Genomic DNA, 18,962 nt, shown 5'->3' with positions numbered 1-18,962 from the left:
AGAAAATATGTATGCACATAACGCATTTGGTTTTAAGTTACGGTATTTATTAGAAGCGGTTTCCAACTTACATACTTATAGCATAATAATTAACCTTTCGAAATAAAGCTGTACTCATTATTATGTAAAAATGATGACCTGCTGATACACTAGTCATCACTAGTGCACTAGTGCATTGCACTGTTGAAATAAGCCTCTCTCTCTCTTTCTCTCTTCCTTCTCACTAAATTCAACTTCAAACCATAGGACTAAGCATTTAATCTTCAACAAAACATCCGCTACTTTCTATAACAGTCATAGTTTTAAGTAATTTTTTCACTGAAAATACGAAATACAGTCGGGGAAAATATACTCCCTCATTATTGACCCACTTCAATTCCAAGCAGTTAAAAAGCTGGAAATCCTCAGGCAATATTACCATATTCGACCAACATGAATATAATATAATATATATGGCCAAATTTAACGATTTGCTGCCCCTAGGCCGACAGACGTTTGCCAGTCCTCAACCTGACGTACAAAATTTTAACACAATAGATTGTTTTAAAATATCTTATTTTTTTTGCATACCTTTGTTTCCAAGTTTTAGTATAAATTTTAACGATTTTTTTATCTACTGTAAAGGAAGATTAATCAGTTTTTTCTATTGCAAGAACAAAAGAAATTTTAAATTTTTTTCCGTAATATAATATTCCGGAGCAGGACATTTGGGTGAGAGACCGTTGGGCTCAAGGCCGTTTGGGCGCGAGACGTTTGGGTGCAAAGTCGTATATATCTAAACAGGTTAATCTACTTAAATGGGTTATAATATATTTCATAACTAGAACTCGGATATTTATGTACTAAAAATCTTGACGATAGACACTAATATCACAAAAAACTGTCATAAAAAATAAATGCATAATTTAAAACTTTAAAAAAATCAGAAATTTGACCCCAATTTTCTTTTTAAAAGCCATCTTCAAAAACTCTACATTTTCGTTACGTTATAGTATGTCCTGTGCAAACAGCCACTGAAAGTCTCAGTTGCATTAAGTGCTTGGCTTAATTCTAGTAAATTTTTGTATAATGCAGAAAGAAAAAAATACAGGTCTAATTATTTTGTTTCCAGAATGAAATATCCTAATTTTAGGAAAATCGGAGGCAATGACCTGCAGAAATTTTTTCATCATGAATCTGTATTGGGCTAAAACAAAATTTGCTGGAGGCATCCTTATAATACCCCAAAATGAACTTATGTGAAGTTGCCTTTATAATATTTCTAACGTAAAGGAATAGGCCATCGCCAGCTACGATCTCTTAGCGCCTTCCCAAATAGCACAAACAAGCGAACAGGGCTTGTTCCTGCTCTACTTTCCTTTAAGAGCTGCTGTGGCGCTAGTTACGTGGACGAATATTTTCTTTGCGTAGCAGGCAAATGAAATAGCTATAACAGAAAAAGAATTCTAAAGTCCCCTCCCACTATATCACAAAAACTAAACTGTTTTTTTTAATTGAATACAATTAATATCGATTAATTAAAATAATACAAACACACCGGGGGAAAAAATGTTTACAAATTACAAACGAAGCACTTTCCTAAATAATGGGCTTGGCATTTAGACATTTTGCATGTTCAAAACATTCTGTTTCAACATCTGCTGTGTTCTGCAATACTGGAACTATTACATCGCAAATTTTTACACTTGCGATAATGATTGATTGATTGTCTGAAAAGGGGTACCGTACTGCAAATACTAAGTGTGTTGCAGAAAGGGAACAATCTAGGAGGAAAGAGTTTCCGAAACTCGAGTGTTCACAAATCGGACGTGCCTTTTCAGTATTCGGGGTCTATGTCGTTCCCTTTCATGGGTAAAAAATTGCCAAAAAGTCAAATTTCGGGGGTTTTTGACCTAATTTATCCCCTTTGATGAGGTGTTATTACCTTATATGGTTAGATGGGCGTATACAGGGTCCATTACCTTTCATAAGACATGGGTATATTAATGCACCCCTTGAAAAATTTGGGAGGGGTACCTTGGCCCACCCCTTAAATTTTAGAAATTGCCCAATTTAAACATTTGGTATTACAGTACTGGACCCTAACATGTATTATGATAAATTTGGGTGGTCCACCTCGTTCCGTTTTAGGGGTAAAAAATTGTCAAAATATAAACGTAAGCAATACGTTGTACCATGTGTTTGTTCTTTTGGCCCAATTTATCCTCTTGGATGAGGTCCTATTACCTTATATGGCTATATGGTTATGTATAGGGGTCTATTCCCTATCATAAGACATAGGTACATTTGTGCACCTCTTTAAAAACTTGGGAGGAGTACCTTGGCCCACCCCTTAAATTTTAGAAATTGCCCATTTTACACATTTGCTATAATAGTATAGGACCCTAATATATATTACTATAAATTTGGGTGGTCCACCTCGTTCCCTTTCATGGGTACGAAATTGCCAAATTTTAGTACAACCACGTGTTTCGTTTTTGACCTAATTTATTCCCTTGGATGAGGTCCTATTACCTTATATGATTATATGATCATGTATAGGGGTCCATTTCCTATCATAAGACATGGGTATATTGATGCACCCCTTTAAATTTCGATTTAAGCATTCGGTATTATAGTACAGGACCTCAACATGTATCATGATAAATTTGGGTGGTCCACCTTGTTCCCTTTCATGGGTAAAAAATTGCCAAATTATAAACATAAGCAATATGTTGTACCATGTGTTTGGTTTTTGGCCCAATTTCTCCCCTTTGATGAGGTTCTATTACCTTATATGATTATAGGGGTTCATTTCCTATCATAAGACAGGGGTACATTGATGCACCCTTTAAAAATTTGGGAGGGGTATCTTGGCTCATTCACTCGGTTTTAGAAATTGTTTAATATAAGCACTTGGTATCATAGTACAGGACTTCAATATGTATCACTATAAATTTGGATGGTCCACCTCGTTCCCTTTCATGGGTAAAGAACTACCAAAAATGAAATTTCGGAGGTTATTGACCCCTATTTAACACGTTATATGGTTTATTACCTTCATATGTTTATGTTCCCTTTTAAATTTGGGAATTATCAAATAACAAAATTCGGTAAACGTTTTCTAGGAACCGTTGTAGATGTTGGTGTTCCTCTTATAGCCAAATATTCAAAATTTAAAGGTTATTGACCGGCTTTATTATTGAATAAGTACAGGATTTATTACTTTTTCATAAGACACAGGTGTATTTGTGTACCAATCTTAAATTTTGGGAGGGGTACATTTCTTATTGTCATATCAATAATTGGTAATTGTTCTTAGAATTGGGTGGTATCTCTTTCTTTGGGTAAATCATTGTCAAATATGAGTATGATCACGTGATCAGTTATTGACCTATGATGGGATTAGGAGTCCAGGACATTGGTACATTTAAACTTTGTAGGATAATTTGAGAATTGTCAAATGAAATTGCATCATTGGTTTTGATTATTATAGCCAAATATAAACGTACGCAATACGATGTACCACGTGATTGACCTTGATGAGGTAGTGTACAGGGATTCATTTCCTTTGTTGTGGTACTTCTTAAGTTTGAGTACACACACTTGCAGAAAACAGTTGGTTCTATTCAGGTAAACAATTGACGGACATTATTGCCCTTATTGAACATATAATGTTATGAGTAATTCTAAGACTTAGGTATATCAAGAGAAGTATTCTTTAAATCTGAGAATTGTGATAAACAGAACTTTAACATAAGGCGCGAAATTTGAAACAATACTTTGAACTTTACTCATAGCTCATAGTCTAAGATCATTTGTGGTGATTGATTTGACCTTGAGCTTTAGAAATCTGATAGCTTACCTTATTGAATCTTATGACTCATAGTCTTAAGGGAATACATGCTACAACACTTAAATTTAGTCACAATGTGATGTAATCTGACACTGGCAAAGTTATTGTTGATGCAATTTGATTGGTTGATCACTATCTTTCGTGCAATCTGATTGGCTGATCAGTACCTTTCGCGCAATCTTATTGGTTGATGATTTTCAAATCTTTGCTGCATTCAGTTTTGTTTTGTTTAACTTTTAAAAAGTTTTTGAAATTTTTGTTTAACAATTTTTGTTTGATACTTTGGTTTGACATTTTTTCGTTTGATACTTTTAGTTTGAAAATTTTTGTTTCGAAATTTTTGTTTGAAATTGTTTTTGAAATTTTTGTTTCAAAATTTTTTGTTTGAAACTTTGGTTTGAAATTTTTGTTTCGAAATTTTTAGTTGAAATTTTTTTGAAATTTTTGTTCCAAAATTTTTTGTTTGAAACTTTCGTTTGATATTTCGTTTCAAAATTTTTGTTTGAAATTTTTTTGTTTGAAAAACTTTTGTTTGAAATTTTTGTTTCAAAGTTTGGATTGATATTTTTAAAAGTTTGTGCACTCATTAGTAAAGAACCGGAACTGTTTGGAACAAAAACCTCTGGCAACATTGTTTATCATGATGCAATAGTACAGGTCAGAACATGATAATGCAACGTCATCAGTTTTGCATCATATATAAGTATCGTTCGAGTTAATATTCATAATGTCATCATGGCTACTTGTCTGCCGTTTCTAAACACACGTGATGTGATGAAATCATTTACCAAGATTACTGCTTTACAACAGAATGTACCTTATAGAATCTTAGCTAGCCAAAAAATCCCTACAAAGTTTGGATTAAGAATCATATTGAAGCTTGAAAATGATAAGTATATAATTTTACTAGCAAGATATTTACCCATGGAAGCATCAAAACAAGAAGAACTGCTGCGTTTCTTAAATACTGGATCTGTATCCTTATGTTACAAAGGATTCTTGGGTCGAAGTCATCAATTTGAATTTAGTACACAGCCGGTTTCGTTAGCAATTGTGGTGAAATCATGAATTCATGCACATTCGTTTGACGTCAGACGTAGCTGTATGCAGAATGCGATCTATGAATTTGGTTAGTCAGCATGACGTCAGCAACTGTGATGAAATCATGAATTCAAACGTCAGCACATTCCTTTCCAATGACGTCAGAAATAACTATGAAATGAGCAAATAAAGTGTTAGCCCATGAAATCATTTGAGCAAGTGCGTTTCAGCAGGAAAGATGTGTACTTCTAACGATGAAGAATTCCTCTTCGCAAGCTATTATCCAATAAATATATTTCAAACAAAACATGTGATGATTGGTATCAGTGCAAGAACATTTGAACCAGTGATTCGATTGGGCAAAGCAGAACAATTTGGTGTACAACTGAACTTCGAAGAATGGCAAATATTATGTTCAAGAATCGACCAAATGAATGATTATTTTCATGATGAGCTAAATGTGACCATAGTCAAATCATTAGGCTCAAACCGTGAAGTGGTGCTGCGTACAGTCCTTGAAGAGAAGATGGTGCTGTTACGTAAAAAGAGTACATTGCATGTCCCTCGCAACATGGTTTATCTAATGCAAACGGAATGAAACAAATTCATCAACGTATTCCAGTGTGTGAAACATGCAGTGGAAGTGTGCAACAAAACAAGTATATTCCTGAAAAAGTACTATTTTGAGAAATGTGTCATGCATATTGTACAGCATGTATATAGATGTTGTGATGGTTGTCAACATCGTTCGTGGCTGCATACCTGAATTGATAAACAGTTTATTTGTGATCAAATGGACATTGAGTTTCCACCAATTGATATTGCATTAGACCTTAAAAGACTTCAACTGGAATTAAAAATATATGCTAAAGACAAACTAGTGTAAGAAGTTCAAAATACAATTTATCGACAATATCCAGATCCTTTATCTGGTATGGATCTATGTGATTAAGCAGTGCAATGTAATAAAATGATCCATTTCAATGATTTGTGTTTTTTCATTTCAAATACAACCCCATGTTCTGACGTTTACTATTGCACCATGATAAGCAATGTTGCCAGAGGTTTTTGTTCTAAACAGTTCCGGTTCTTTACTAATGAGTGTACAAACTTTTAAAAATGTCAAACCAAACTTTGAAACAAACATTTCGAACAAAAACTGAAACAAAATTTTTTTAAAAAAAATTGAAACGAAAAATTTCAAACGAAAAAAAAACAAAATTTTGAAACAACAATTTTTTTCAAACAAAAATCTTGAAACAAAAAATTTCAAACAAAAAATTTTAAACAAAAAATTTTAAACAAAAATTTGGAAACGAAAAATTTCAAACAAAAAGAATTTACAACGATAAAATTTCAAACAAAAAATTTTAAACAAAAAATTTTGAAACAAACATTTCAAACAAAAAATTTTCAAACAAAAATTTTGAAAAAAGTTTTCAAACGAAAATTTCAAAAACTTTTTAAATGTTAAGCAAAACTTAAAACTGAATGCAGCAAAGATTTGGAAATCATCAACCAATCAGATTGCACGAAAGATAGTGATCAGCCAATCAGATTGCACGAAAGATAGTGATCAACCAATCAAATTGCATCAACAATAACTTTGCCAGTGTTGTAGCATGTATTCCCTTAAGACTATGAGTCATAAGATTCAATAAGGTAAGCTATCAGATTCTAAAGCTCAAGGTCAAATCAATCACCACAAATGATCTTTGACTATGAGCTATGAGTAAAGTTCAAAGTATTGTTTCAAATTTCGCGCCTTATGTTAAAGTTATGTTTATCACAGTTCTCAAATTTAAAGAATACTTCTCTTGATATACCTAAGTCTTAGAATTACTCATAACATTATATGTTCAATAAGGGCAATAATGTCCGTCAATTGTTTACCTGAATAGAACCAACTGCTTTCTGCGAGTGTGTGTACTCAAACTTAAGAAGTACCACAACAAAGGAAATGAATCCTGTACACTACCTCATCAAGGTCAACCACGTGGTACATCGTATTGCTTACGTTTGTATTTGGCTATAATAATCAAAACCAATGATGCAATTTCATTTGAAAATTCTCAAATTATCCTACAAAGTTTAAATGTACCAATGTCCTGGACTTCTAATCCCATCATAGGTCAATAAGTGATCACGTGATCATACTCATATTTGACAATGATTTACCCAAAGAAAGAGATACCACCCAATTCTAAGAACAATTACCAATTATTGATATGACAATAAGAAATGTACCCCTCCCAAAATTTAAGATTGGTACACAAATACACCTGTGTCTTATGAAAAAGTAATAAATCCTGTACTTATTCAATAATAAAGCCGGTCAATAACCTTTAAATTTTGAATATTTGGCTATAAGAGGAACACCAACATCTACAACGGTTCCTAGAAAACGTTTACCGAATTTTGTTATTTGATAATTCCCAAATTTAAAAGGGAACATAAACATATGAAGGTAATAAACCATATAACGTGTTAAATAGGGGTCAATAACCTCCGAAATTTCATTTTTGGTAGTTCTTTACCCATGAAAGGGAACGAGGTGGATCATCCAAATTTATAGTGATACATATTGAAGTCCTGTACTATGATACCAAATGCTTATATTAAACAATTTCTAAAACCGAGTGAATGAGCCAAGATACCCCTCCCAAATTTTTAAAGGGTGCATCAATGTACCCCTGTCTTATGATAGGAAATGAACCCCTATAATCATATAAGGTAATAGAACCTCATCAAAGGGGAGAAATTGGGCCAAAAACCAAACACATGGTACAACATATTGCTTATGTTTATAATTTGGCAATTTTTTACCCATGAAAGGGAACAAGGTGGACCACCCAAATTTATCATGATACATGTTGAGGTCCTGTACTATAATACTGAATGCTTAAATCGAAATTTAAAGGGATGCATCAATATACCCATGTCTTATGATAGGAAATGGACCCCTATACATGATCATATAATCATATAAGGTAATAGGACCTCATCCAAGGGAATAAATTAGGTCAAAAACGAAACACGTGGTTGTACTAAAATTTGGCAATTTCGTACCCATGAAAGGGAACGAGGTGGACCACCCAAATTTATAGTAATATATATTAGGGTCCTATACTATTATAGCAAATGTGTAAAATGGGCAATTTCTAAAATTTAAGGGGTGGGCCAAGGTACTCCTCCCAAATTTTTAAAGGGATGCATTAATATACCCATGTCTTATGAAAGGTAATGTACCCTGTATACGCCCATCTAACCATATAAGGTAATAACACCTCATCAATGAGGATAAATTAGGTCAAAAACCCCCGAAATTTGACTTTTTGGCAATTTTTTACCCATGAAAGGGAACGACATAGACCCCCAATACTGATAGAGTTACATTCTAGGGTCCTAGGCTACCATACCAAATGTTTAAATTGGGCAATTTCCAAAATTTAACGGGGTGGTCCTATGTACCCCTGCCAAAATTTAGGGGGTGGGCCATGGTACCCCTGCCAAAGTTTAGAGAGGGTGGTTCTAAGTACCCCTAGGTCATTGACCCGGGGCCAAGGTCATTGACCTTTGGCCTATGACGTTACAATGAGTCATTCGCGCCAACGTCTCCCCCTACTACTTTTAAGACAAATTGCATTCAAATTATGCCAAATATTGTATATTCATAAATACAATAGGGGGGCACATGAGCTTTGGGGGAACCGCCTCCCCAGGATCGGCGCCTTTGGGCATGAGGCATAATCTATGCTTTGAACAATTTTCCGAACTCCGAACAATTTATGTCCAGTTACCAACGTAAAAATATCGTACAAGAAGCAATGACTGTTGTATTCAAGACGAGGCATTAGAGGTAATAGCGACGGTTCACTCATGATTTTGAAAGTACTGCTTTAGAAATAAGTGTAAATACAACTACTATACAATGTGATTTGCGGAGTGAAACATTCCGGCTTGTAGAAAGAATCACTGACGATGACAGTGTTCCTCAGAACATTGAGTCATCGTTTAATTTTTCTGTATGAACTGACAATGATAATGAAACTGGTGAGGAGGGTTGTTCCGTGGAGAGCGATGCGAATAAAACAAATTTAACAGGTAAAGTATTTTTCGTATTCTGGCATACTTTACAGATGTTATTTTATTTTTGACACATATGTCGCTGTCCTGTACATATCTTGAAGCACAAAATTATAGGGTCAGGGTTGAAAATTGCAACAAAACGTGAAAATGAACATACTTATGTATGGGAATCGGAACCATGATTAAAGGAAAGGTACTTAGGTGTTGTAACAGCCTAGTTCGCCATCTATTTACATGGTATTGGTTTCGAAATTTCAATTCATTTTGCTACACGCTGAATTTATACTTTTGACAACCCAGCATCTCCACCATGACAACCTAGTTACTTAGTGCCTAATTGGGGATGCAATTTGAGTGATACTGAGCGTTTTTTATTTATTATTTAGAATGAGTGGGAATGATTTTATATTTATGTGTAAGAGGTTTATTTAATTTTTTATATATTAACTGGGGATTAATATAAGTAAGAAAATAGTAATTTTATTTGGTTAATAATAATTATATTTTTTATTGATAAGATTTATGACTGTAAGTGTTGTGATGTGTTAATTATGGATAATTGGAATATTTGCCAGATGAGTATTGCTTTGATTGAGTATTGAGCTTTTGAGCCTTGAATAGGAGTAATATATATTTGATAATTTTTGATGATGTTTTAATGATGTCTTAGGTGATGGATGTAGTTTTTTTAAGTTGATATTTTTAATTAGTGGTTGATGTAGACGAGCATTGAGTTATGGAACATTTTTAAATGTTAATGATGATTTGATGTTTTTGTGGATAGAATAGTGTATTTTATGATGACTGTTTGTTGATTGTTATTTGATTGTTTTGCTGTTTTTGATTAAATTTTTAAAGACTTGATTATGTAGATTATTAAGGACGAATTTTTGCTGATTTTAAAAGCTGTTTTAAGATTTTTGAAGACTGTGTTGAATTGACTGTTTATTGTTGTTTTAAACTGATTGTTTACAACTGTTTTAAGCTGATTGTTTTGAAGACCTCTCGTCTCCCAGTTTTGTTTAACTTGGTTTAACTCTTGTTGTTTGCTGGATGGCACGTGTGACCCCCTTTTATTTGGAAAAATATTTTTTTTTATGTGTTAAGACTTAAAAATTGTAACTTTTGATACACTTTGATTTTTTGATTTTAAGCAATTTTTTTATATTTGTGAATGTGTGAAATGTTTATAAAAGCTTACAATTTTTTTTTATAATGTATAGTATTTGGCCTATGTAAGAATTGACGCATTGTTTGCATTACCTTCCTGCATTGCCAGACTTTTAATGAAACATTTTATTTACATTTTATTTATATTATTACGCTGACTATTGAATAATAATATTTTGTAGCTTGCATTATATTTAATTTGTAATAGTTAATTATCTTAACATTAATATTTTATAAAACGCGATTTTTGTAACATAAACATTGATTAAAAATAAAATTAAAATTATATATAATTATTGATTTGAAAAACGAATTTTGCTACACTTTGTAGGAAAAACTACGTTTTATAATATTATAAAAAACTTTTGTGCAGCCCATCATCAGATGTCATTTTCTACATGCCAGCCATCAGACATTATCATTTTCTACATGCAGATGATATTTCTAAGTCTTTGCAATCAGTTCTGTAAAAGGAAATCGAAATTTAGAACGTGCCACCACACCTCTCACAAACGAAATGCTTGGCACTGTGTATGGAAGCCTGTTCTCGCTGCTTGACCACGAATGACATCATCAGAAAATCTTTCTGCCTCTGTTACTCGCTAACGGCTGAACATATCGCGATCAAACAAATACCATTCCTTTTAGAATTTTCAACTCTACAAATGGAAATAATTTGTAAAAAATGCATTTCCAAGTCGAACTGCTCCTTTAAGTGGAAAGTTTATATACCAAGTTTCATTTTACAAGCTTCAGAGATTCGCAAGATAAACACCGTGTGCGTGGGTTTCCTCCAGGTTCTCCCGTTTCCTCCCACTTTCCTCATTCCACCATTTCATTCATTTCTCATCTTCAGCGTCTCCTTTAGCCTAGTCGGCATAACCGTGGTATTAAAACTTAAACATTTCATTTCATTTTTCCAAAAAAAAAAAAAAAAAAAAAAAAAGCTTACCTCTCTCCTTATACGATAAGTAATTCCAAAAAAACTATCTTATATCCTGCTTTCGTAAGAAAATGATTTTTTGAAATAAAAAGTTAACGATTCTACTTGTAGTAGTATGCCTTGGAAGATAAGTCACTCATTTTCATTCTTGTATATAAGAGTGCAGAAGATAAACAGTCAAACAAATGGACTTCCAAGAACAGTTTCCGATTTCTGACTAACTTATTCGTACATATCCCACAAACTATGAGTTCAACTTCACGCACTAAGACCCAGCTTTCAAAAAGATAAACTGGAAATATAATAATAATAATAATAGTATGTATTTAAGTATTGTGTAATATGTTTATATTTATTGTCTTTTGAAGCTCTTATAATCTGGACATAAATTTTTCGTTTACGTTTAATGTTTAAAAAGCCTGTTCTTGTAGAAAAACCTACTGGCTACATCCCTAAGTGACTATGTATTGGTTTCTGTATAGTATTGTGTTGCATATATAATTAGTTTAGCGTTATTTGTTGATTTCTTATACATACCAACTCTACCATAACACCGTGAAATGTAGTAACTGTACTGCATAATTAATGTTCTTTGTTCATAATGTTATTTGTTGAATTTTAAATTTACTGCGTTCTTAATGTATACAATGGATATTTAATGTTTACTCATGAATTATTTAGTAGGCTTTTGTCCTAATTAAGTAAGCTTTGGTGGACTTTTGTCCTACCTTCGGAAAGTTAGTGGGCTTTTGCCTTACTCTTAATAAAATGCACTCCACAGACTACATACTGCAGTTCTGAATGTTTGCTTCGTATAAGAGACGTAAAATATGCTTTTTTTTTAACAGGAATTTGTCATGCGATTCTCGTACCTTCATTTTAATGAAACGAATTTCTTGACAAATTATTCAAATAATTTTTACAAGGAAATAAGTTATGTCATGATAATAATAATTTTAGTATTACAAATGTAGCTGTTACCGCTGGAATTAGCAACGTTCATAACATTATTGCCATCTAGTTACAGCATCGTCGCAGTATCCTGTGGTGGTTGCCAATTTCAGAACTAAGTCAAGTGAATGAAAAATGCACAAAACCTAAAACTCATTTGGAGGGAAAAAGACCTAATATTTAGGTCTAGTGCCTATATTTTTAGGTCCTATATCGTTTAGGTCTTATGAATGTTATCGCCCACCGTGACACACTTGGACCCACCGACCCGCTCTACTCCGTGCATTGTATGTAGACAGCATATTCTGAACTCTGGTGAATTTAGTGTCTCAGGAGCCGTTAAACTTGGGGAGCTGAAATTCAGTATATTATCTGTTTATGAAAAAGAAACACTACGTATCCTTGCATTTTTTAAAATTCACTTTTAATGTACCTAGTGTGTTTCTATACATAGGAAATTGGTAGTGGGTTAATACGTAAAAATAATCGAAAACAATCGATATTAGTTGATAAATAAATTGAGAAACAAAACCTACAATGCTCGCACTTTATATCCATGCTTTCTATTATAATGATTGCTGAAGATTGTGTTTATTGTATGGAGTGTTCAGGAAACAAGGCAATCAAACCACAAAATTGTGAGCAAAGTAGACATAAAAATTTGTACTGTAAGCTTAATTACATGGAAATTTTACGTTTGCATGGAAAATTTTACACTTTTTCCCCTTTACGTTCTGCCGTGTCGTGACAAAACGCTGTAACTTTGGCTGAGAAGTTTTGCGAAAATGAGCCGTAAAGTTTTCATTCGAAAATGTGATCTGTATCGTGTAGAACCAGTGTAACTAGGCAATAATGGTCAACCAATCAGTTTTCACCAAATTTAATCACACAACATGCATTTACGTAACATTACATGTAACCACGTGTTTCCAAATTCAAGATACACTGGTTCTACACGATACAGATCACATTTTCGAATGAAAACTTTAAGGCTCATTTTCGCAAAACTTCTCCGCCAAAGTTACAGCGTTTTGTCACGACACGGCAGCGTTGGTCTGTTTTACCTTGATTTGAGACTTTAAAAATTCATCCTATTTTTCACTGAAAAGTATCTGTAATTCAACAAGGAAATAATTATATATGATAACTAAATTGAAATTCATCGTATGACAAACACTTTACTATTTTATATCGTAAAGGTCAATTCCATCGATATTCTAACAGAGGAATGCTTGAGCGATTGATCGTAGAAATTCAAACTCCGATTAGTGATACACACCCTTGTTTTGTTATAAATGTAAACTCAGTAAAGTCAGTGCAGAGGAGGGCGTGGATCATGGATCAGAGTTAATGACAACGTGTTTTGGTGTGTTGTGGGTCAGAGTCACGGTTGATGGTGGGTCCAGTGGGTCAACGTTTCATTGACCAATGACAAAATTAAAATTCTACTCAACTTTACCAATTATTGAACTAATACGCTTGCTAAATGGATAATTATTCGACTTCCATAAAATTGTATTACTATTACTTTCCAACTTTTGCGAAATTTTGCGTCTATTTATTAAATTTTCATCCAACGTGCGCCAGGGACTAGTGATAAATCCAATTGAAGCGCTTGGAGGATAAAGGTGAGATGTTACATTTTCTGAAACTTTGAATTCTGGCAATTTATGCACGTCTCACATGTTAATCATGCTACGTAACACATTATGTAGTGAGTTCTAGTCTGAGTGCAGATATTTAGAAATGATGAAGGCGGTATGTTAACGAACAACATTGTGAAAGTCAATGTTGCCGTCATATTCAATTTGTTACATAACACCTTTCTCCTCCAAGCGCTTCAATTATCATAGCAGATTTTTAAAATCATTCGGCAGGAGCGCAGGGGGTTTAGTGAATATGACTGACTTCAATTTCAAACAGTTGAGATTACGTGGAAATCTCAATAAGTGCCTAGACCATATTTTTTTCAAAATCGGATAACTTTTACGAAAGTTATCATAGAAAATATTTTTAAACCGGAAAGGGAGGGAAAGGTAAGGTCACACTCTCGTTCTCGTTCTCGATTGAATTGAATCCAGCTAGTGAGAATCGTTGTGAATCTACAAAATATATGCGACAAAATGCATCGAAATCTAATGTTTTCTGGAAAGATGTCGTGGACCATATTTTTAATTAAGGGAAGGAAGTAATATATTACATATTTTGAAGCTAAATTCGCCACTTGCTCTTCACTGATTTTAACTCATGCACTAAAGAATACTGAAAAAGAAAAGAAAATATGCATTATGTTCTACCAAAATCAATGATTTTCACGAACGTTATCGTGGAACTAGAAAAAATCAAAGAAGGGACATAAATCTACTATACAGTATTATTTACTTATTATAACACAATGCTTAGGGGAAGATAGGAGGCCTCAAAAAAAATATACGATATATTACACCAAAATCCAATATACATATATACGGTGTCCCGACAAAACGTACCAGCGACAAAACGTACCACTTGAATTTTCGCGACAAAACGTACCACTTTTGATGACCTGTCATAAATGACAACCTGTCATGGACTAATTAAAGCATTTCTGATATGTATTCCACGACAAAACGTACCACTTATATAAATTACAACCTGTCATGGACTAATTAAAACATTTCAGATATTTAATCCGCGACAAAACGTACCACTTCAAGGAAAAAGTTGACCTTGAGTGAGTGCAGGCTGGAAAGGAATAAAACCCCGTGTACACCATAAAAGATCTTGTACAGCGGGGGACACTTCTAAATGGTACAGCCATATGGAGATTTACGGCTAAGGTGTACCATTTAGAAGTGTCCCCCGCTGTACAAGATCTTGTAGCTGTCATAAAAAAAATCTTGAAACCCTACCATATTTCCCCGTGTACACACAGTCTTGAAAGGGTCATAAAACATTTTTTTCCATCTTGCAAGAAGTTCAACAGTGTCCAACTTTTTGGGCCGTCTTGCTTGCTACCTGCTATCGCCCTCCCGCTGAAATAAAAGAAAATCCAGTTGCGCCGCTTCCGAAACAACGGTTTCTTTTGGGCTGGAGGGGGAAGAGCCAAAATACACATTTTTACGACTGCCAGGGAAAACAAGTGTCTCTTCTTTTGTTAACAGCTCGGTTCCATGAATGTAGGCATCGAAATAATTTAGCTTCCTCACAGATATCAAAATAGCATACTGAATTCAGGATGGTACTGCAAGCTAAATTCTGTAATCATAGCAGCTTTAATCGAAGTTATTATCTTTCACAATTACTAATTTTCATAATAATAATAATAATAATAATAATAATAATAATAATAATAATAATGTTTTTTCCGATAAACTGATTGTCACCAAATAATATTATATATATATATATATATATATATATATATATATATATATATATATATATATATATATATATATATATATATATATATGATGGATTAAATGGAAATTTGAACCGATGTACATAGTTTTCAGGGTTGTACTTGAGCAGAAATCCTTAGGTTTTGCAATTATTCTAATTATGCCTATATTTTGATTGTAGATAGAAACTGCGGTGGCTCAGTGGTAGAGCGTTCACCTCCGTTTCTTGGGGTATCTGGTTCGATCCCAGCTCGCGCCGTGTGGACTTTGTGGTGGACCAACACCATGCTCCTGGGTTTTCTCGGGGTTCTCCCGTTTCCTCCCACTTTTTTCATTCCACCATTTCATTCATATCTCATCACCGTCTCCTTTAGAATAACCGGCATAACCGTGGGACGTAAAACTTAAAGATTTCATTTCATTTTTTCGCAATAATTCTGTAAGAAGAATAACTCTTTCTTTTAGTTTTATCATAAATTTTAGATGTTATTCTACTTGTTCTTCTTGGAAAAATAACTAGATACTATTCTCTTATTAGCAGCGTTATTCACATCTATATCAGTAAAAATGAATGTGATTAAAGAAAAAGAAAAAAAGAAAGATAGCTAACTGCATATAAATTGAAAATTGACTGACTCAGTTGCAAGTAAACCGTTTGACATTATAGCTGAAACAAAGATAAAACAAACTTACTTCGGTCTAGTATCAAGTCATTTCAATTGTATTGTTTTCCAGTAGTTCACCTCCAACATGCTAAAGCTCGCAGTCAGGGGCGGTTTTAGGATTTTAATTTTGGGTTGGTCCGCTCCTCGCGTATGGATACATATGCACATTCGATTGATTAATGACAATAGGAAATTACTTTTACAGTAGTTGTTGATGCTGTTTATTAAATAATTATTTACCATTAATAGAAAAAGTGAAAATATATTTACTTTTTACTATATCTTTTAGTGTTTATATATTTTCAGTTTTATATATTTTTGGGTAGCCCCGTGTCTACCCGCTAAAACCGCCACTGCTCGCAGTACGTAAAAGGTTCCACAGTTCACAGCCTCAAGACATGTTTGGCCATATATTAAGCAAACAATGCAAAAGGATGCGTAAGACGGCCCTGATCCCCATTATCTGACCCTATGATTTGATTGAAACTACAAAAAAACATACAGGTATTTTGATATTGATATTGATATTTTGTATTGTTGCTATTTACATTGACAATATAAATATGAAAATCAAAGTATATATGATACTATTGCATATAGTATAGAATTATGTGTACACTGAGAAAAATCCGTTATTCGGACAGCGGTATGTTGTACAAATATATGGAATCCTTACGATTAGTACGGAAATCTGTACGAAGCATACGTTATCCATATACTACATAGTTACTGCCTTTTTCTCATTTAGACATTATATCATGTCGCTGCAGGGTGTCTGACATCTAACAAACTTCCGTATACTACACATGTATACGTATATTATATACGTCAGCTATATATTTCATACATCCATCTGTATGTGAGATTCTGACCGCCTATGGACAGTTGTTTCTTTCATCATGAGTGACGTCATTGAACAAAGAACAACTTTCGTCAGTCATTCGTAAGTAGTTGAAATAAGAATGACTGTCATTGATCCTCAACTCTGGTAAAAGAGTGGAGTGAAAACCATGGCCATAACGACGTCTTATCCAATCCCTCACCCATAGTCGGTTCCTACCATTCCTAGCAGCAGCATAATTACATGCTACAAGTACGGTAGGTATAAGAACAAAAAAACAAATTGCTTTTCCACTCCAAGTGTACTAGCAGCGTGCTCCATGTTACACGTACAATAAACTGCACTGTACTGAAACTGGGAATTGAAGAAACAAAGACCCTACGCGGTAGGAAAGAAGCATGGAAACATCCTTTCTTTTCCTTCGGGACAGATGGCCTAAATCTACACAAAGGTTGCTCTTTTATATATTCCGATGCACATTTCTGAGGATCCATTTCGCTACAGATGAAAGAAAGTATGCAGACATGAATGAGTGAAAAAAATTGTTCGCGCCAAAAGAAAAAGGCCAAGGATACAAAATCTTGACACTGACTTCACAAACAATAAAATATAAATATACAGCAATTAATAGGGTCTATAAATAAAATGAAAGCTATATGCACAAACACATCATTTTGATCACTCGTGAAGTTAATGATGTGATAAATTAACAACTTACGTCAGGAATTTTATGACACTTTTGGTTTCCTCTTGCGAGAGACGTGGCCATATGAATATGTGTGTCAAAAGAATATAATTTCTGCTGTCATCGAAATAGCATATTGAATTCATCACGGTACTTCAAGCTAAATTCTGTAATCACAATAAATTTTAATCGAAGTTATCATTTCTCATAAGTCATTGTTCAACATTCATCAAAATAGGAAATAAGTAGCAAATAGGAAGTTCAGCTGATAGTATTTCAAAACTAATAATAATAATAATAATAATAATAATAATAATAATAATAATAATAATAATAATAATAATAATAATAATAATAATAATAATAATAATAATGGGCTTCTAAGAATGGAGTCAACAGATTTTGGTGAATTGGCCTCCGAACCTATATGGTCAATAATAATAGTAATAATATAATAGTTGTAGTATTAGTAGTTCATATTTCTAAAGCTTATATTTCATCTACAAGTGTTTTTCTTATTAGGTATATTGTACGTATAACGAATAACCTATCTCCTTTTGCTTTCCTGGTGGGAATTGACCCCTTTTCATTTTCTGTTGCGAATTATCCGTGACCCGGTTATATATATATATTGCCCACTAGCCCGGTCAATGAAGGGAAAATGTCAGAACAAATTTGTAGCAAGATGAATTATCTACCAATCGTTAGCACACATGTAAAGGTATAATTTCTCAAAATTCTCCTAAATTCTCCCCGATGCTTATTCCGGTATTCCCCTAAACCCCCCTGTGAAGCGTTTATGGCATCACTCATATCTTCGTTACTATATACCCTAGCGCGTTCACTCTTTTTTCCCCCCTAAGATTACGTAGTACAAATACGATTCAGTACAATTTATAGCTGGAAGTAACTGGTTAGGGGATATTTGTAAAAATCGAGACCCCCTCCCTCTGGAAGCGTTTACGGTATCACTCATATTTTCGTTATCGTACAGTCTGGCTTGTTTGTTCGTTTTTCATTTTATTTCTAAGACTACTTCTACAAAGAAGGTTCACTAAGATTTTTAACAGGGAGTAACGGTTTGGGAGATATTTGTAAGATGAATCGTGAAAACACCTGCCTGCATCGTGAAACACGGGCCAACAGAGCTGGCATGGCGTAACAACTGACTCGTTATCCCATCCCCCTTCTCTGATATTACACTTGTCTCACTTTTAGATGTGATTTAATTAATGGATAGAATAGAAACCCGCGCGTTAAAGACGTCATTATGTGTTTGAGGGAAGAAGCCGAGAGATCACACTGTGCATTTTTGAGGTCAGAGTTAAACATTCGAAGCTCCAAGAGGAAGAAGAAGTA

General features: G+C 33.7%; 1 protein-coding gene across 1 annotated transcript in view; it reads right to left on the bottom strand.

Moving 5' to 3' along the window:
* The window catches only part of LOC145674598 (uncharacterized), a 50,929-nt gene that overhangs the window by 8,635 nt on the left and 23,332 nt on the right, over nucleotides 1–18,962 (bottom strand). The gene's annotated exons all lie outside the window — the stretch shown is intronic.

The sequence above is a fragment of the Thermobia domestica genome, chromosome 17 (genome assembly GCF_964235325.1).
Source record: "Thermobia domestica chromosome 17, izTheDome1.hap1.1, whole genome shotgun sequence".
In the NCBI taxonomy this organism is placed as follows: Eukaryota; Metazoa; Arthropoda; class Insecta; order Zygentoma; family Lepismatidae; genus Thermobia; species Thermobia domestica.
This window is presented reverse-complemented; position numbering and strand designations above follow the sequence as displayed.